The sequence below is a fragment of the Vespa mandarinia genome, chromosome 1, assembly GCF_050613455.1.
Source record: "Vespa mandarinia isolate Hongniang chromosome 1, ASM5061345v1, whole genome shotgun sequence".
Classification (NCBI taxonomy): Eukaryota; Metazoa; Arthropoda; class Insecta; order Hymenoptera; family Vespidae; genus Vespa; species Vespa mandarinia.
Window position 1 is genome coordinate 4,995,563 of NC_140810.1, and position 21,249 is coordinate 5,016,811.

General features: G+C 33.8%; 1 protein-coding gene across 15 annotated transcripts in view; it reads left to right on the forward strand.

The window, feature by feature from the left end:
- Window positions 1-21,249, forward strand: part of LOC118444948 (rap guanine nucleotide exchange factor 2) — a 128,189-nt gene that overhangs the window by 48,822 nt on the left and 58,118 nt on the right. For 4 of the 15 annotated variants that reach the window (XM_035873766.2, XM_035873764.2, XM_035873767.2 and 1 more), the window contains exon 1: window positions 9,115-9,266. The exons of 4 other annotated variants lie outside the window; for them this stretch is intronic. The gene's annotated coding sequence lies outside the window, so the exon portion shown is untranslated. Of the gene's footprint in view, window positions 1-9,108; window positions 9,267-21,249 lie in introns of those variants that run through there. 7 more of the 15 variants (XM_035873775.2, XM_035873771.2, XM_035873777.2 and 4 more) reach the window with 4 other exon arrangements.

The following is a 21,249-nucleotide window of genomic DNA, read 5'->3' on the forward strand; positions in this document are numbered from 1 at the left end:
TTCAAATTATTAATCGCACGTTTAGATACTTGAATTATTACGAGCGACCATTGATCGGCATTAAATAGTTTCGTCGATGGGTATAATGCCATCATACTGTTAAGTGTAAAGCGAACAAGAGAGCTAGCTTTTCCAATTAGTCCAACATCGCGATATCGTTCCATTGTGATCGCCAGCATATAATTTACATCCTTTCGTCCGACACTATCTATTTCCCGCACTTACGATTATCGAATTCGCGTCATTTTACGTAATAACTGAATACCAAAAGCCCGTATTATTCTCTCGGAGAAATGCGTATACCATGAATTTTCTGGTAAAATTATGTTCGTTGGATTTTATAAATCCATTTGCATAATTTTTCTTCTTTGAAATTTTACGACCGTTCTCATATTTATCGTATTTCATCTTGCGATATCTCGTAATTATAAGGGATGATGATAATGTGTGTATATAAATAAGATGAAAAAAAATGAAAAATAAAAAGAAAAAGTAACGATAATGTGACGTAAAGCATAGGAGAGTCAGTTATTTTTAGAACTTTATGACGTACATACGTAATTTCGAGACTTCGTCCAATTAAGATCGAGTACTTTCATTATGGACTTTCTAGTACAAAAAGTTCATATTCACGGCTTCGTTACGACTTTGAGAATCGAATATGACGATATTGAATAAAGAGAACGAACGATTTCGCTCGTATTTAACTATGTTGCATAGTTAAACGAATGAGTCACCCAAGTCATGTTCTGACACACGCTCGAAGTCACCGAGTGGTTTTCTCGGATCGATTTGGCGCGTTATTTCCGGACCAAAGGAACCCGCTTGAAATCGGAAGGAGACGCGAAAGAAATCTGCTCCCCTTCTCTCCATTTGTTTGCTCCTTCGTTTGATTCAATTCTACTTCCACTTCCACTTCTACTTCCATTTCCAGTTTTAGTTTTAGTCCCAGTTGCAATTCCAGTTTCGGTTTCACCTTTAGGCATCAATGACTCGCATTCCGGTTTTTGCGAAGGGCATCGCGAAAAACGTTCGAAAGTTCGATTTATATTTTTACACTCTATGCTGGTCTTTCTGAATAAGGAAAATAAAAGGATATTTTTTATTTTTATTTTTATTTTTTTTTTATTTTTTTTTATTTTTTTTTTTTTGAAGGATTTTTGAATAATTTTTTATTTGAATTTGACATCGTATCTACTGATTTTATCGAATGAAACGATTTACATCGAGAACAAAAAAAGAGAAAAAGAAAGAAAAAACATATTTTATTTAGACTTTAATAAATATTTTGGTTAAAATATTATACTCCCGATTAATGTCATAAATGTGGATTTTAATTTGCATGTAAAACAGGTTTCACGTAAAAGTGCTGTTATGAGCGACTGATAATGGGCGCAACCGAGTGTGTTCATTTTTACGTTCGTGACACTTTTCGATGGAACTAAAAAGCCATCGCTTTCTCATTTACAAGAAAGAAATATCGGTAAATAATCTACAGTCGGTAATGAAGGTCATTCTATGATCACCTTGGGATAAAGAAATTTTTACGGTAGATAAAATAGAAAACTGTATATATTTTTATGTATCTCCTTGGCTCCATAGATAGCACCACTATCATTTTCGAAAATAAAAGGGTTGTTTCTTGGATATTGCAATGATGTTTTTATTTTACAAAAAAAGAAAAAGAAAAAAACTAGAGAAAAAAAAGAAAGAATAAACAAAAAATAAATAAATAAATAATCGTCGTAAAATCAATCAAAGTACTCGTAGTACATATATCGTAAAATTGTGAGAAGATCGATAAGAAGATAGGATGTACCGGTTCAAGACGAAGGAACGTACTTTAACAAGCGACACCGGCTATTAGCAGAATTGTATGGCTTATCTCTGAACGAGTCGCCGCACCTTCTTACAGACGCTGTCAGAATCGAGTGGTTGGTCGAGTGCCTTTAGAAAACTCAGCGCCCCTTTTCGTAGGAGCGAGTTTTACAAAGCCGTCTTTTATGACGTCGCTTTCGCTTTCCTCTTGCTCGATGTAAAAAAAGAAAAGCAAAAAAAAAAAGTAGTAAAGAAAAAAGTAAGAGAGAGAGAGAGAGAGAGAGAGAGGGAGAAAAGAAAGAAAAGGAAGAAAGAATACTCCGCGTAGCGTTGAGTTTCCCGCGTATAGGAACTGCTCGAGACCCCCTCGAAGTCTCTTAATTCGAAATTCAATGGGTCACTTCGAAGGGAAGTTATAATGCCTTTGGCGTTCTACGAAATTTATCGATGCTCCGATGTCCAGAAAGTTAAGAATCCTTATTGGCTAGACTCGATTAAATCAATTAAATCCTTTAAAGTAAGATAACAAACCAATCGACTGAACTCGCACGAACTTCGTTTCGGAGAAATCGAAGACGTATGAATGGCTGCGCTTTTCCTAATCTTATTAGTTGTGCTTTGTCGTCAACGAAATGGCGGATACGTTTATAGCATTGAAAATTCAACGAAGAAAAATAATAGCTTATTCTTTATAAAGGAGCTAGATATATTTCGATAAGAAACATAACAATGATGATCCTATATAGTATATTAGATATGCATACATGTATATATGTATATATATACGTACGTATGGATTTATGCATATACATATGTATGTATATATATATGTATGTATGTATGTATGTATGTATGTATGTATGTATGTATATGTGTGAATGTATGTATCTACACGTGATTCGGTGTATAAGAGCATAAAATTCCAGAGAAGCGTCTTCAAGTCCTAATATCCGAGTCGAGGCACGTGCTGGCCATCTGCATCCCCTAGGACTCATCGTATCCTCTCGTCGGGGTATGTTCATATACCCGTAGGGATGATATATATATTGTCTGCGGGTCGTAATACGTCGTTATATCCTTGCTTGCCTGTGGCTATCTCGTTCGAGGAAAATCGCCCGGCGGCATGGCGTAGAGAAGCGTGAAAACTTACTTTTCGTACATACATATACGTATGTATGTACATACCTACGTACATATATGTATAGGGTATATACGTATATATGGTCCAATATTTTTCTACCGAAAAGTCGTCGACGAAACGTTCCACCTACTCTTTCTCTCTCTCGGACTTAATAACTTTCTCCGAACGGAATCCATTCTTTTGTTCGAAAACGGCCGTTTTTTCTTTTTTTCCTTTTTCCTAGTTCTTTCGACGAACGAAAAGCATCCTTTTCCGTTGTAAAAGCATAAAAGCATTTTCACGGAATGCATCTACGGAATGCATCTATCGGAGAGACGAAAAAAAAGTGCGCTAATAAAGGAACGTTTCGTCCATTTCGTCCTTTCGCGCTTAGCTCCGTGCTCGTGTAAAAAGAAAAAGAAAAAGAAAAAAGAAGAAAAGAAAAAAAGAGAATACTTATTTCGGACAAATGTAAAGAAAATTTGTGAGATTTCTAAAGCGACAAAAATATATTTGAAAAGTCATTTTCCAGCTTACGAGGCGCCACACGTCGTTGCTCCGCCGCGTTCGAGTGCATCGGCGCGTGTACGTAGGAAAGAAGAAAGAAAAGGAGAGAAGGAAAAAAGAAAAAGGAAAAAAAAATATATGAAAAGAGGAGGGGTTGGGGAGGAGGGGGGAGGGGGAAAAAAAGAAAAAAAAAGCAGCAAGTTTCGTAACGGTATCGGTGATGGTGGTGAGCGGTGTATAGGCTGCTTGGCATATTCTGGTTAAGGTCTAGAGTCTAGACAGTAGGCAGGTCGATATCTGGCACCTCTACAGAGCCACGACGAGCCATCTTCGTCCGTGTATCGTTCGTCGTTGTTAGGTATAGTCGTGAAAGATGTGTACCAACACGACAAACGACTATAATACGTGAGAGCTCATCATACCCAGGGTGAGAAGCTGTAGCATGTATTTAGCGTCCATGGATTCGCGTAGTTCTATTAGATCATTCTCGTATATACTACTGAAATATATTGCCAGCTAAAAAAGCTTCATGATAATATATATATATATATATTTACAATTTAAAATTTTCATTGGAATCTTTCTAATCAAATGATAATTGTTAGATTTCTATATTAAATTTCATTTCATATCAATTTTTTAATTAATGATAATCATTGATTACCATGTAATATACTAGGAATGTAATTCAACGATTTATTAAATAAGGAATGTTTCAATAAAATTATTCAAAATATTTCATCGATATAATTCTATTATGAAATTTCATTAAATAGTAATCCCATTTTCAATTCTTTAAGTATTAATACGTTAATATCATTGTTGTTTCGTCAAATTAATTACGCGTAAAGGTATTTACGTATCAATATACATCATGTAGTATCATTATATCGATTTCTCATTCATCAAGCACGTTATAATATATAATAGATACAAAGAGGATAGATGTATAGTTTGAATTAAAGTATTGAAATTACACGCGTTGGATATATATATATATATATATATATATATATATATGTATATATATATATATATATATATATATATATATATATAGTATTCATCGTTTCGTTAATGCAATATCCCTTTTGTGAAACATAATGATGCACGCGTTGCATCATAATTTCCGTGAGACCGGAACTTTCCTGAATTTGGTATTAACATAAGATAGATTATCAGGATGTTACATGAGTCGATTAATGTTAATCGATATTGATCGGAATGCAGGAGAGTACACGTGCCAACACGTGAATGCTTCGCATAAAGGACGCATAGAGAAATACATACGTACCTATCTACGTATAGGTTTATATATATATATATACATATATACATATATACATATACGTGTACCTATATATATATATATATATATATATACGATGTCCTCATTGAAAACATCGTCTCCTTTCATATCGGTCTTTAGCACCTGTTCTCCGATTGGTTCGCTTGCCCGTATGTAGATATTACGAGTACATAGGTTTGAACTAAGGAAGGAGAAAAAGAGAGAGAAAAAGGGAAAGAGAGAGAGAGAAAGAAAGAGAGAGAGAGAGAGAGAGATAGAGGAAAGAATGTGCGTAATATATGCACGCGTTGGCCTTACTGCACATCATCATCCTGCAGGTCTTTTGCCATATCTCAGCCTTTTATTTTCGAATCCTTAATTTGAATTCTACGGCCATGGCAAAGTTCTCCTTCGTCTTATTAAATTCTTAACCCGAATTATTTCAAAAAACGTATGAAAATATATCTCTTTATCTTTCTCTTATCTCTTTCTCTCTCTCTCTCTCTCTCTCTCTCTCTCTCTCTCTCTCTCCCTCTTTTTTTCTTTTTCTTTTTTCTTGAAAATTATTATTTATATATTCGCCGTTATGCAAGTATGTATATAATTGTCATTTATATATTCGCCGTTATGCACGTATGTATGTATGCAGGTACGTACTCGAGAAATAACGGAACGATCCGTGAAGACTTTGCGCGATATATAATCGATGTACATACATACATACGTATTTATATATATATATATTTATATATATATATATATATATATATATATATATATATATAGAAAGATAATTATATCCCATCGATCTGAAAATCGAATTTGTCTATTGAAAAATTTCTGAAGATATGAATCGTAATACAAAATGATAGGATTAATTGTTATAAAAACAAAAAAATTATACGTCCTATGATTTTTAATAAGGATATTAAACGTAAATTATTTTCTCTAATTTATCGATCGGTACGTATATTAAATTTATTCCCGAATTATGATCTATTATCAGATATATTTCCTTGACGGTGTGCTCGTCTGTAAAGAAGTAAATATGTTCGAACATCGGGTGTACCCTTTTTTTAGCTTTTTCACGCATGACTCGTCGACCCACGTCGATACGCGTGGTCAGGATCAATTTCGTGGTTACTAGAGACGATGGCAAGAAGAGGGGTGAAAGAGGAGGAGGAGGAGGAGGAGGAAAAGTACGAAACCCTTTGCCCGGAGGCAAGATTAACGCTTTAAGTCAAACCAAGCGGTTTGACTCCGCTCGATTGCTCTGCGCGCGCGAAAGGTGAGGCGAACGGAACCGGAAGTATCCCTACGTTTGGATAAAATCACACGGTTGGTTAATTAAATCTCTTTCTTAATTAGATCGATAGTATTTATTTCGATCGATCTTATACGTTCGTCTTTGACTTTGTCTTAGAACGTCTTAGACGTTCATCTTTGTATTCGTCTTCTTCTTCTTCTTCTTCTTCTTTTTCTTCTTCTCACAATTTCATATTGTATTATGAATGGGATAGGAACGATGTTAATCTTTATAAATAAATTTAACGTAAATAAATTTGTGTTAATGCGTTCGAGATATGTCGAAATATAGAACGTATATTGCGGTTAAGAAGAGATTATTTAGAACAAGTATTTCAATCGTTATTTATATTAGAGAACTAATTCCTGGCGTACATAGATATGTGTATGTATATATATATGTATATATATAAAATGGTCTTCTCGTTTAACGCGTCGATCGTGTTCGTGCCTGGTACAAAATACCAATACGCGTGCCTTTTCTATGAAAGGTTAACACTAGTTAATTATCAACGAAACTTTCCGATTATTTGAGTTATTATATTAAAACGTTCCTTCGTGACGTCAAGATCGAGGGCAAATTCAAGAGGCGTACACCAAATTATGATACCGCATATATGTATGTATGTGTAACATACTTTCCTCTTCTCCAATAATATCGATTGGATAATTAACCGTTCTCATTTTTATCTTTAATAAGCATCGTGCATATGTGTCCGTATAAATAGATGTTGGATGCACTTGAATGTGCGCGATGATAATATTTTTTTGTCGTTTGTTTTGATCATCCCGAGTTTGTCTGGATGCAACAAGCCTAATGTCTACTCGACTCAACTGTCACGACTCACGAGGATGATCTTCCTTCTCTTTCTCCACCTCCACCTCCTCCTCCTCCTCCACCTTCTTTCATTCGTCGTAATTACGGCAATCAAAAGCCGTCTTGTTATCTCGTTCTCTCGTTATAATTAATAATAATAATAATGATAATAATAATAATAATAATAATAATAATAATGATAATAATAATAATAATGATAATAATAATAGTAATAATAGTAGTAACAGCACCAATGATATTTCGTTTAATTTCCATACTGCGTCCGTTAGAAAAGAAAAAAAGGGAGCGTTCTTTTTAGGTTCGTTAACATTTAACCATAAGAATTTTTACGATCGAAAATTGGCTTTGTAATGTAGAAAATTAATAGCCGATTAATAAAACAAGCTGATTGTTCGTTCGTTTAATGGTTTTAAAGGAAACTGATATAGGATTTAATTAATAAGCTCTTTTTTCCATTATTATAATTTTGTTTAATAAATGAAATGAATGATATCACTCGAAATTCTTACTTTTTCTATAAATTTGAATTATACTCAAGGAATTTCCATACATATATATATATATATATGTATATGTATGTATGTATATGTATGTAGACATTGAATCGGAGAGTTCGCTGATGTTTCTCCCTTCCCCCTAATTTCTCATGACGTTGTGTGCATAGAAAAAAAGGAAGCCATTCCCGGTTGAGTATCGCTTCCTCTGAAGGGAATCAATTTAAAACAATATACGTGTCTGAAGGAAATTTACAGTATTACGGTGCAGCGACCTTGGGAGTGACCCTCCTTCGTTACGCCAGCATCCGCTTAATCGCTCTTTTAATTGCCTCGCGTTCGCGATTCTAGTAGCGCGTGAAAGGGTGCTCAAGTCGCACACTCGAAAGAGAATATGAAAACGGTAAAAGGTGCTAGAAGAATCTCAAATGCCTTCATATATTTTCTTTTTCTTTTAATATTCTTATATATACATATATACATATATATAAGAATAGTAATATATATATATATATATATATATATATATATATATATATACAGGGTATAACTAACTGAATAGTCTATACAAACTTTGGGAATAAGTTCCAGGGACTTAAGTAGAAAATGTTCATAGAACATGGGGATCGGAAATGCTTGCTTCTGGAGTTATGACTTGATCTGAAGTTTTTCTTGCAATGGTCGATAAAATTATTACGTTAAATTATAAATTGTTTTTCTTTTTTTTCTTTTCTTCTTCTTTTCTTTTCTTTTTTTTTCTTTTTTCTTTTTTTTTTTCTTTTTTTCTTTTTTTTTTGTATTTTCCTTTTTAACTTCGCGCGTAGAAAATAGAAAAGTTAAAGGAGTCTCGAGGGATTCAGAAAGGTAAAGAGCTTAGAACGATCGAACGCGAGAATTTTTCCAACTTTTGCCAAAAAATTTAATGATTAATACAATTAATTCTTTTTTTTTTTATGATGGAAAAATCGAAAGAAAAAGAAAATAAAAAAAAAACAGAAATGAGAGTATCGGAAACACCCATTCTAAAAAAGGTTTACGTTTTTACGGAGTGGGGATAAAATGTTAGTGTAGTGGGGGAAGGTAGGAAAACAAGCGAACGAGCGAGCGAGCGTGCGAGCAGGCTTGACGGCAATTAGTTCGAGATTTGGCCGAGCGATGGCGCTACTCTCGGTCTTCCGTGTACACGCGAGCGACAGCGCGGGAGTGGTCAGTATAGTTTTGGATTCGGTATCGCGTGTTTCGAGTTCCGCCGTGTATCGTATTTTTCACAATTAATTTGTCTCACTTTATATCACATTGAACGAATGTTCTTATCTTTTTTGAGTTTGAAAATTATTATATCACCGTATACGAACGAGGTTGTGTTAAATTTGAATTAAAGAAAAAAAAAAAGAAAAAAAAAAAAAGAAAGAAAAAGAAAAGATAAAAAAAGAAAAAGAAAATCAATTGCGATTTGTTTTATACGTTTTTCGTTGTCAACGAAAAAAAAAAAAAAAAAGAAAAACGCAAGATCGTAGAATCGATAAAGATCAATCGATAAATGAAAAAACACGATCGTCGCGGTGGAAGTGTTAATCTGACGGGTGTATAAATTCGAAAGCAACATTTTTATGTTTTGTTTTAATAGTAGTTCGTCGTCAATTCCTGTCGTTATATCAGTGATTTTCTTTTTTTTTTTCTTCTTCCTTTTTCTTTTCGATTACTTTTTTCTTTCTTCGTGTTTTTTTCCTTTTTTTTTTTTTTTTTTTTTCCAACAAAGAAGGAAGTGCTTCCGTTAGTCTCTCGGTCAGTGGATTATACTTGGTGCTATCAACGAGGGATGAGATTGTTACGCCGATAAATCGTAAAGAGGAGGAAGGAAAGAAGAAGGGGGGAGAAAAAAAAGTAAAGAAAAAAGTAAATAAAGTAAAGAAGAAGGACCGTAAGATCGATCGACACTTCGATTCCGCTTCGTATTGGATTCGTGATGAGAGCCACGATGGAATTCCACTTGTTTGATCGGGATGTTGGAAAGACGAACGTATCGTTCATCTAGTTTTCTTGCTCATAACATTCCCATCCTTACTTCTTTTTTTTTCTTTTTCTTTTTCTTTTTTGTAATTTTTCTTTTTTTTTTTTCTTTTTTATTTCTCTTTCCCTTTTCCTCTCTTTTTTCTTGTACAATAGCAACACACTCGTTTATTTCCATCGGCTAGATCTCCAATAAGCGTAACCGAAGGGAAAAAAAAATCGATTGGCTTTAATATAGTCAGGACTATATACTAGTCTTTATCGTGCTGCGTTACGCGTCTCGTGTGCTCATTCGTCGTATAGTGTTAACACGATGATCGAGCAGAGATGAAGCGAGCAATCTCAGGCACGAACCTTGTGAACGATCTTCTTTTTTTCTTTTTTTTTTGTCTTTCTTTCTCTTTTCTTTCTCTTCTCTTATATATTTTAAGTCTATTTATTTACTATCTACTCCCTCTTATCCTTCTTCTTCTTCTTTTTCTTCTTTTTCTTTTTCTTCTTTTTCCTCCTCCTTCTCGTCCTTTTTGTTCTTTTTCTTTTTCTTCTTTCGGCGAACTTAATAGGGCTATGAGAGAAAAGGAAAAGGGTAGTATAATGGATAGTGATAGGAAGAAGATGGCCGTACAGATAAGTTTTTTGATTAAGGATCTACCTTAGTAAAACCGACAAAATGAAGGAGTAGAAACAAATAACGGAATGATAGAATCAACGCCATGAATGAAAGGGTTTATTTTCTTCGTTCGATTCTTTGTCACGAGATATATAAATATTTAGCGTGGAAGTTACAAGATGCGTGTTAGGTTTATACGATCCAACGGTGTTTTTATTATAAAATTTTTCTTTTTAATTAATTAATGCTATTCGTTTCGATCGACGTGCCTGCCACGGTCTTGGCGTATAATTAAGAGCTTAAAAACGCTATAATTAAAAAAAATATATATATATATAATTATTAACGAGAGATTTTCTTTTTTTCTTTTCTTATTTTCCACCCTCTTCTCCCTCCCCCTCATCTTATTACTTCTATGACGTCTTTTAATTGATTACCGTGTATAGAATAATTTTAAGATCTCTCCCGCGTTGAAGATCGTTTAACGTTTATATTTCTGTTTATTTACAAAGAGAATACCCGTCTAGACGTAAAGGAACTAAGATGATCGCTTTAGAATTTAGATTTTAAATATTATCGTGTTTTTTGACTATATTCGTATTTACGTTCCGTGAAAATATTTCGAAAAAGGAATAGGAATTGTACAGCATTGTAATACATAATTATTATCAGTGTTACTATCAAAGTTATTAAGTGTATTAAGATACGTCGGATATCTTGCAAAAATGTGTTTCCCGTTAGAACGATCAAAATCATTCTCGTTTCCGTAGAAGAAAAATATTACTTAGTATCTATTTATCGCTTGCTTCAGTTTGTTACAAAAGGAAATTAATATTCAAGCAATTTTTCCATTGTTTCTTTTTCTTCCCCCCCCATGCCACTCCCCATTTTTCCATTGAAGATTTTTCGTTTTCTTATCTCCACGTTGCAGCTCCCACGTTCTTCTTGGAAAAGGAAGAAGGAGCATGCATCTTCTCTGTGCTTTTCTCTCTTTCTCTCTCTCTCTCTCGCTTCGAATCGATTATTCAACGAATGACCGGAAGTGGAAGGACGCGATGATAAATCCTTGAAATCTCATTCACAAATGTCCTCGTTTGATGCTCGTTCTTTCAAGGACGTTGCGATATTCGGAGTTCCTTTCCAAGAAAACTATTTTGCATAAAAAAAAAAAAAAAAGAAAGAGAGAGAGAAAACAATACAGAAAGAAAGAGAAATAGAGTGATAAAGTGACGATCATATGGACGTCAATTGGACGAAATAATTATCGCGGCGATAAAGTAACAATTAAGCGGATGTTTAATTATCGCGAACTTTATTCGAAACTTTATAAAGACGGCGAATGAAAGCAAGAAGAAAAAAAAATAAAGTAGAAAAATCATTTGGTAGGAACCATTCCTTATTTCTTTTTTTTTTTTTCGCGTCTTCGCGTTCTCCCTAATCATCGACAAAAATAAAGGGAACTCAACGAGAGAAAGGAAAACAGAAGATTGAGTCTATTTTCCTCGGGTTAAGAGTGCACTTGCACTCTTTAGAGCACGTGATCCATGACCCAGTTGTGTGACGTTCTTTTTTCATCTACCGCCGTCTTCTTCTTCCTTTTCTTTTTCTTCTTTTACTTTGTAGACGCATAGGAATTTTGGCGCATTCAAAGTAAAGGCCTCCTTCGGTTAATTCGAATTACGAAAATCGTTTGAATACTTCTTCGTGCGTCTATGCAAGATAGAAAAGGCACGAACGTTCCTTTCGCGTTTTATCGTTTTATTCGTGAATATATATATATATATATATATATATATATATATATATATATATATATGACATAAAAAATAGATGACATCGAAGGAAAATACAAAAAAAAGCAAGAATATTTCTTTACGCACAATTTTGTTCACTCAACTTTAAAATATTCATTTCTTTTTTACAAAAAGTTTATGTCAAATCATTGATTTAATAGATAATTATATATTTATAGTATTCGATTAGAGATATACATTTTTTTTTATTTTTTTTTTATTTTTTTTATTTTTTTTATTTTTTTTTTTATTTTTTTTTTTTTTTTATAAAGCATAATCGATCCACATTTTCATTCGGAATCGTTAATAATATTAGACGTAGAGATTATGTAAAAGTGTTCAGCCAATGTGGGCTTGTGTGCTTATCGATTACGCAAATAATAAATATTTTCAAGCTTGTATCATTTTCAGACACTGCAATGCGGCCATGCAAACCTTGCCGTCCTTATCCCGCATGCGGGTTGCTTTAAGGAAAGAAAACCCGTCGACTTACTTTTCTAAGCCTTCCTTTGGTAAAAGCATGTTCGAAAAAGAGACTCGTCTTCCTCCTTGTATCTAAAGAAGAGGCCGTCTACCTCTTTTTTTATATCTTCTTTCTTTTCTTTCTCTCTGTCTTTCTCTCACACTGTCTTATGAACTTTCTCTTTAGTGTTTTATAAATGAAATACTTTATTCACCTTTCAGTCGCCACGGCCTTTGAAAGGACACAAGACGGTTATTCATCTTTTTTACAACTTCATTGCAACGTCTTATTTACACGAACGTTTTTAGGGATCTCGTAAAAATTTATGTGCAGAGGAAGAAAGAAAAAAAAGAATTTTTAATAGCTACACGATAAAACGATAGATCATTCGGAGTAATGCACAAATTAAAATATTTCCGATGAACGTAGCAAAGAGAAAAAAATTTTTATGAGCCAACGGGGAGAGAGAGAGAGAGAGAGAGAGAGAGAGAGAGAGAGAGAGAGAAAGAGAGAGAAATTTGATCCATATAATCTGTACTTTTATTATAGAAAAGAGGAACACATTTTTAGAGAATATTCGTATTAATTATAACAGTACCAAACAAAAACAAAACAAAAAAAATAGTAAAATTTTATTTCACCAATAGATTTCTAATTTTCCATGATAAAAATATCTTTTTCAATTTGATAATCAATCATAATTTATCTTTTATCATTAATATCAAATGAAAAATGAAATAATTTCTATTTACGGTTCTCGTATTTTAAACTAAACTTTTCAGATTTGTTTTCATTTTTTCTTTATTCGTATTATTCGAAAAGAAAAATGTTAGACTTTTCTATATATTCGTTAAAACGAGAAGAGTGAAACGAGCGTTACTGGCATGTCACTGTGCACGTAAGGTAATTAATTATTGTCCCGGCTAGGATTAGCCAAGTATAATTACGTTTAATACACATGCTAGTTTGTTTCGCCGAACGGACACGGTACCGAGAAATTCTCTTGTTGTCATCAAGCTTTTCGTGAAACTGGAACGTAAAAATGGTTTACAATTAGTTTCATGTTTTTTAACAGAAAGTTATTAAATATATATATATATATCCGTATTTCGTAAGATCGAGATAAAAAGATAAAATTTTAATTCTAAACATCATTCGACACATAACGAACAAAAACAATAATAATAATAATAATAATAATAATAATAATAATAATAATAAATATGTATTTTCGTCAACAATGATATAGCCTTGATGGATTGATAACAGTATATTCATGAATTTATAATTCTTGTAATCGCGAAACTCAACAGTTACAATTAGGGTCGATCTTTATTATCGATTATCGTTTCAGACTGACGCGGCGCTACGAGATCAGAGTTAAAATTTAATGACGCGTCGCGTCAAATGCGTCCATCTGACTCTGACGTTCATCCGTCTCTCTTTTTTCCTTTTCCGATAGAAAGAGATAGTTAGATGGATAGATAGATAGATAGATAGATAGATAGATAGATAGATAGAAAAAGAGAGCGAATAAAGTGAGATTTTATTTCACGTCGGAGATAAAAAATGTATAGAATTATCGATCACGGCCTTGATCGTAAAAGGAGAAAAAGGTATTGGAAACGTTCGATCGTGATGAAAATACTTTGGCTGGTTTGTCTCTAATCTACAACGACGACGTGTCTCGCCAGATTCGCTTGGCTAAGAAATTCACGGAGAGCGTTAAATTCTTTTCTTCTCGTCTCGGTGTCTAAGGCTTCCACTTCAATCCTTTCCCCTTTCTCTCCTTTCTCACCCCATACAGTCTCGAATCGCTTCTTTCTTTGGCTCAGCTATTCGTCTTCGGATTTCTTTCTTCGCCAGAATTGGCTTTAGCGAAGTAAGAGGGGATTGAATTCTCTGATTGGATTGAATTCGTTACGCTCTCGTTCGAAAATCTTATCCAACGATTACGTAGAAGGAAAGCAGACGCCGCATATCGTTTAAAAGGGCGTACACGTGTCTACAGTTAGTCATCGAATCCTTTGCTACGAATGGAAGTAGCATCTACAAAACAGTAATAGTAGTGATAGTAATAGTAATAGTAATAGTAGTAGTAGTAGTAGTAGTAGTAGTAGTAGTAGTAGTAGTAGTAGTAGCGAGAGTTTACTTACGTGTATATGTTTTTACGTAGCTTAGCAATTAATTGTCGTGGAAACAGCCAAAGGGAGAGAAGAGAATCTCGTTTCCTGTCGAAGGACGAACACGTGTCCTATATTCTCAAAAGTATTTCTAGTAAGCTTTAGAGGCAGTATCTTCCTGCTTCTCTCTCGACGCCTTCGGCGTTTCGTGTACACAAGCCAGATGCACTCAGTTATACTCTCTCTCTCTCTCTCTTTCTCTCTTTCTCTCTCTCTCTCTCTCTCTCTCTCTCTATCTCTATCTCTATCTCTATCTCTGTATGTGTATGTGTGTGTGTATATACCATTTTCCTTTTCCATTTTCTTTTTTATTTCTTCAAAAAACGACTCACGTTCTATTTCACGAGGCATGTTTTATATATTTCAATTCTATAGAGATCTAAGGTGTAGCATTTTTTATTAGGAAAAATAAGATAAGATAAGTCGTATATACAAGCAAATATACACGCAATATATATATATATATATATATATATATATATATATATGTATGTATATAATTAAATATAATCGTAGATTCATATGATTTAATTTTCAATCTTATCATTCTAAGTACATACATATATGTGATATTAAAATTCCTTTTCATTTCGATGTTAAACATGCAAAATTTGTATGATTATTATAATCGCATACATTTTTATGATTAGTATCGTTTCATTCGCAATAATTTATATTCCGTCGTATTGAAAAATTAGATTTCTTCTTTTTAGAATTTCAAAAGAATATATGATGTACGAGCTTATGTGTCATCTTTATAAATCGTGAAGTAAAGGAAAAAATGTATATCTACTATATACATGTATATATATATATATACATACGAACAATATCGGATCTCGATTTGCATGTTTATCTAGACGTATTTTATTTGCTTTTTCGGTGCATCGGAACGTCGTTTTTTCTCGATTCGTTTCAGAGGTAATCGTGCGGGGCACGTATTGTTCAGGTCGTGGGTGAAAAAGGTTGACATTTTTTCGCGGTATTTACGCGTTTGTCCTTTTTTTTTTTTTTCCTTTTCTTTTTTCCTTTTTTTTTCCAAACTGGCAATTGTTCACCCATCGTGCCTTTTCGGATATACCTAACTTTTTGTCAGTTTATTTCCTTCCCTCGCCGCTATATTTTTTAACCCAAAAATGGTGAGATTTTTGATTCAGAACGTAGAATAAATTTTCGATTGGATTTAATGGAACGCTTGAATCTGACCAAAAAAAAAGAAAATAAAAAAATAAAAATAGAAAAAAATAAAAAAGATATATATATATATATATAATAGAAGAAAAGAAAATGGAACGACGAATGATTTACACCTTTAGTTGTCGATGACGTTTTTAGTTATTCCTTTCTTTCGATTAAATAGACATTTTCGCAAATATCTTACTCAATTTTTCAATTAGTAGACAGGTTTTCCGTTGCCTACTAAAGTTTAATCACTTTCCTGGTTGATGGATAGAAACTATTCTACGTATAGGAGGATATATATTTGTGTATGTTCTGATAGTTTTTGTATAAAAAAAGGTAGAATTGTATAACTTAACAGGCAGAGAGAGAGAGAGAGAGAGAGAGAGAGAGAGAGAGGGAGAGAGAGAGAGAGAGACAGATAGAATTCTTTACATGTATATAGGTAGGTACTTACCAGGATAATATCTGGAATGTGTTTTACGAACTAATTTATCAATTAACGTGTCAATACGATAATTTAAAGAAAAACAAAAAAAAACTGATCGCATAATCGATCCTCGGATGATAATTTTCGAACGATAATGAAATATACTGTTGTTTTCTTTCCAATAAATTTTTAACAATGTAAGTGTAGGATTTTGAACCGATAAATCTCGAAATAGAAATATCACATTTTGCCTTTCTGACGTCACATTAGCGCGCCCTGAATAAAGCATGCTCGACCCTGTTCATTGTTCTTAAATTACGACCCAAGCGTGTTAAGTTCGGATTCGAAGTATCGTAGCATAGCGGTCGTCTAATTTTCTATAGCATTTAAAACATTCGTTGAATATTATCGAGATCTAGACAGAAATAAACGTAATTTTACGCTCGACATTAATTACTACGCCCCGAGAATTATCGACGCACCCGTTTATATAGAATTCGTATAATCCGTAATAGTCGTTGTGTAATACCGCATCCGTGGAAAATATGTAATGAATTGAGAAAGAGAGAGAAATAGGGAGAAAGAGAGACAAACAGAGACAGAGAGATTTAGAGAAAAGAATTGTCTGACATTATTCGAAGGGAAAGCGTAAAAGAGGAACGAGACGATCACTTTCGACAATAGGAAAGTCTGATTAACGAGGCGAGCACGGACGATCGAGATAATCGAACTTTCAACGCTTGCTTGCTTGTTTTTCATTTATAAAAGTTAGACAACGATTCGCGAGAAAAACCCGTTTTCTTTTTCATTATTTTTCCTATGTTTTCTTTTTTTTTTTTTTTGTTCTTTTTCTTTCTTTCTTTTCTTTGTTTTTCTTTTTTAATTCTTTCCACGTTCAGTTTTCTTGATGATGAGTTAGTTATCCATATTATCGAGCCTACTTTGCGAGAGAGTTTGCTCGATGCAGCGTTAAACGGGTTGTGTAGCATCGATTTTCGCGGCACCTATTTTTTTTATCCCTCCTTTCTCTCTCTCTCACTCTCTCTCTCTCTCTCTCTCTCTATCTATCTCTCTTTTTCTTTCTCTTTCTCTCTCTCACGCTCGCTCATTCGCTCGTACGCTCACTCAATCGTTTGCTCGCTCGTTCCTCTCGCGGTCAGTGCCCCAACAAGGGAGGATTTGCGTTGGAGCATGAAGGCGGATACACCGGCATCGATTCGTCGATGGTCTCCGTAAATATTTGCTCGCGACTACGGCGGCTCGTGAATTCGCAGGGACGAACGACGAATGGCGAGGACGGACGACGGCAACGACGACAATGTTGTAAAAGGAAAAGGATAGTATGGAGATGACGCTCTTCCGAGTCGAAAGCGCGAAGTGCGTAACATAAATATTAGGACTTATCGATACGTGACGCGATGCTTCCAAAAGGGATGTAGGTATATGCACCTGGCCTTCTCTCTCTCTCTCTCTCTCTCTCTCTCTCTCTCTCTCTCTTTTTATCTTTTTCTTTCTCTCTATCTCTCTATCGTAATATCTTTCTTACTTTTTTTTCCTGAACGCATTTATGTTCACATCGATTCTTTCATATCCTTTCGTGGGAAGAATAAAAGAAATGCTCGATAGCCGGCGGTAACATTGCGAGTAAACGCAATGTTGCATTTAATAATCTAAACGTGCTTTTCTCCATTATAATGTACAATACGAAGGAACATTTTCAATGGGCAAGATGAGTGCTTCGTGTAACAAAATAAAGAAATATTATTTCAGATAAATCTATCTTTTCTCGGATTATATCTTTTGAATCGTGCCGAAAATAGTGGATGTACACTTTATACGATTGAGTCGAATGAAACAACCAATATATATATATATATATATATATATATATATATATATATATATATGGCTATAGTTATTTGGAGAAGTGTAAATGGGGATGAGTTAAAGGGAAAGTGAGATAATATATTATAGTATTTGGACAATCCGAAGATAGAGAAATAATTGGTAATAATAATCGATAAAGGACTCCCACGATTTTATTTCGTATTAACTTTATATTTTATTTCGTAGATGATGTTACTAGATACATTATGTTTTACGTTGTAATAAAGACTACCATATAATTAAGGGAGTAATGAAGATATCTCTGAACCTACGTATATTAACTAACGACAAGTATATTCTATCATATATATACGTATCTACATATATACATATATATATATATATATATATATACATACATATATATACATGCATATATACATACATAACTCGTTCGAAAGGTGAACGCGCTTTCACATCGTTTCGCAGCTTTGGCAACGCGATTTATGAGCAATGGATTGCTCCAAATGGCATCTGGGTCTTCATGGGCACGCGTCGTACACCGATGTGCTGCCCATATGAACGCTCGTAAATGGACTTTTACGCGTATAGAGAGACATACTTACTCGTCACTGGGATATGCGAATCGAAGAGCAAGAGAGAGAGAGAGAGAGAGAGAGAGAGAGAGAGAGAGAGAGAGAGAGAGAGAGAGAGAGAGAGATGGATAGATAGAGAGAGAGATAGAGAGGTACATCCTACCCTACCCTTGGATTTTGGTTCGTCCGTTGATTAACTGCCTGTACGCGTTCTCTGCCCTTACAAAGTCTATGACGGCGACCGGTTGGATGGTTGGATGGATAGATGAATGAATGAACGAATGAATGGATGGGTGGATGAATGGATGGATGGATGGATGGGTGGATGAATGGATGGATGGATGGATGGATGGATAGATGGATGGATGGACGAAGCAACTAGAGTGTGCTTGTGGGCATTTATGCTTGTGATCGATCGTGTAGAATACACGGACTGAAATGATTCGTGCGTATTTGCGTGTATGCGTTTATTCCTTCGTTCGTTTGTTCGTTCGTTCATTTCGCCATTGGCTGCACTACCAAGCGGCGTTCACTGGTGTTCAAAGTGATCTCCTTTTCGATGGAACAATCGATTTCACTGTTGCTTTCAGTAATTACGTAAATATGCCGAGATTGGTGTTAGACCGTAAGTTGTGATTACAAGCTTTGCGATTGAATTCATCTTTATTTCGATAGATAGAGGAAATATATATATATATATATATGTATATGTATATGTATATGTAAATATAAATAGATGAGGAAGTTAACATTTGAGAATAAACCTCAGTGAGGTTTGATTTCTCATTCTTTTTTCTTTTCTTTATTTTTTTTTCTCTATTTATTTATTTATTTTTTTTTGTTTTTCTTTCCTTTTTTTTCTTTATATCATAACTTCTACATACATATATATATATCGATGGTATGTGTCTTTTTATGAGATTAAGCATTTACTACGTCCAAAAGGGATAAACTTAGGGATTAAGGGATTTCGCTCAAATCAGAAAAAAAAAAAAATAAATACGAAAATAAAGAAGAAGAAAAAAAATGATTTTTCTTTATAGAAGAATTAAAGTTATACGTTATTTTGTATGAAAGGTAGCATGTGATTCGGTCAGGAGAGGAGGAGTAGGAGTAGTCCATTGAATCGGACACGGTCACGGATTTATGCGATATTCGGAGCATGAAGCACTACGTAGGAGACCTTTGATTCGTAAAAAAGAAGAAAGATTTTTAGCCGACAGATACAGTCGAGAGATTAATGAACAACGCGCTATTGACAAAATGGGGAGTTTGAAAACGTTTGAAGTCGGTCAGCATGGTTGTGATCCATTCAAAAAGAAGAAGGGCCTCGACTGACTTTCTTTCGAATAGTCCTGGCACGGATCCAATGAAGAAAAGGAAAAAGAGATTAACGAAAGGGAGAAAAGCGTTGGTCGCGTTTGCGTTTTCAAAGTCGTTTCGAAGTCCTTTAGCAATAAGATAACGAGATCGAGTTTCTTTTTTCTTTCTTTTTTTCTTTCTTTTTCTCTTTTCTTTTTTTCTTTTTCTCTTTTTTTCTTTCTTTTTCTTTTTTTTTTTATCGTAAATTTTTATACAACCGGTATGACAATAAAATCGATTATCGAGATTATTCCTCGATAACTATTATCGATAGACAGGAAACGATTGTTTCAATATATTATTATTCGTTTAAATTCGATTTCGGGGGAGTGAATTAGGTTGATTAAATATTGTCCCTTTTTAGCTTTTATTTAGCTTATTATGCATGATGAGAGTTATATTATAATTACAGTAATTAATATTTTATGATAAATAATAGAAGTGAACGTCTTTGTTTTCTCTTTTTTTTTCTTTTTCATTTTTTTTATATTAAAAAAGATTTCTATGCAACTTAGGTTTTGTATTTTCTTTAAAATTATGTACCTCAAAGAATTAATTCGTAATATCAACAAGATTTTTATTTTTTTTTTAAGCTTTTTTATCCTTTAACATTCAATCGTACATAACAATTTATTATTTATTATCTCTAAAATTCTATAACGACAATGACGACGACGACGATACAAAACGAAGAAAGAAAATGTTCCGATGGAATAATCCATATCGAATAGATATTTTATTTTCCGATAAAGCGTTTTTTTTCTTTTTTTTTATACTGCGAATCGTGTCCGCGCATTGGGATACGCGATATTTATTTGAATAATTTAATTTTAAATTTACATTGAATTGGAATATTAAGAACTAATTTTTGATGCTATTAATATCATTAAAGTACGTTCATCGTATATATAAATTTTTATATCATCGATTTCGCGTACTGTTCGATGCAACGTTTGCTATTCTCTATACTTTTCTAATTCTTACTTTTAAAGAATTATGTTTTGCTTAAAGTAAACTTTGAAGAACATTATTTTCACGAAGGTAGATCGAATGAAGTCGAATTCGAGTCGACGATTTCAGTGAAAAGGTTCTTTGTCTCGTTGATACTTGCTAAATCTATGTTCCTCCCTCGCACTCTCACCCTCCCTTCCCTCTCTCTCTCTCTCTCTTTCTCTTTCTTTATTATTTCTTCAACTCTTTTTGTTTCTTATTCTTTCACTCTCTCTCTCTCTCTCTCTCTTTCTCTTTCTTTATTATTTCTTCAACTCTTTTTGTTTCTTATTCTTTCACTCTCTCTCTCTCTCTCTCTCTTCCTCTTTCGATCTTCATTTTTCATCACTCGAGACGTTTCCAAAAGGCTTTCTACCATTGGCCAACGAAGACGACTCCTTCATTGAACTTTTATCGGCTTTGTACCCTTCTACAG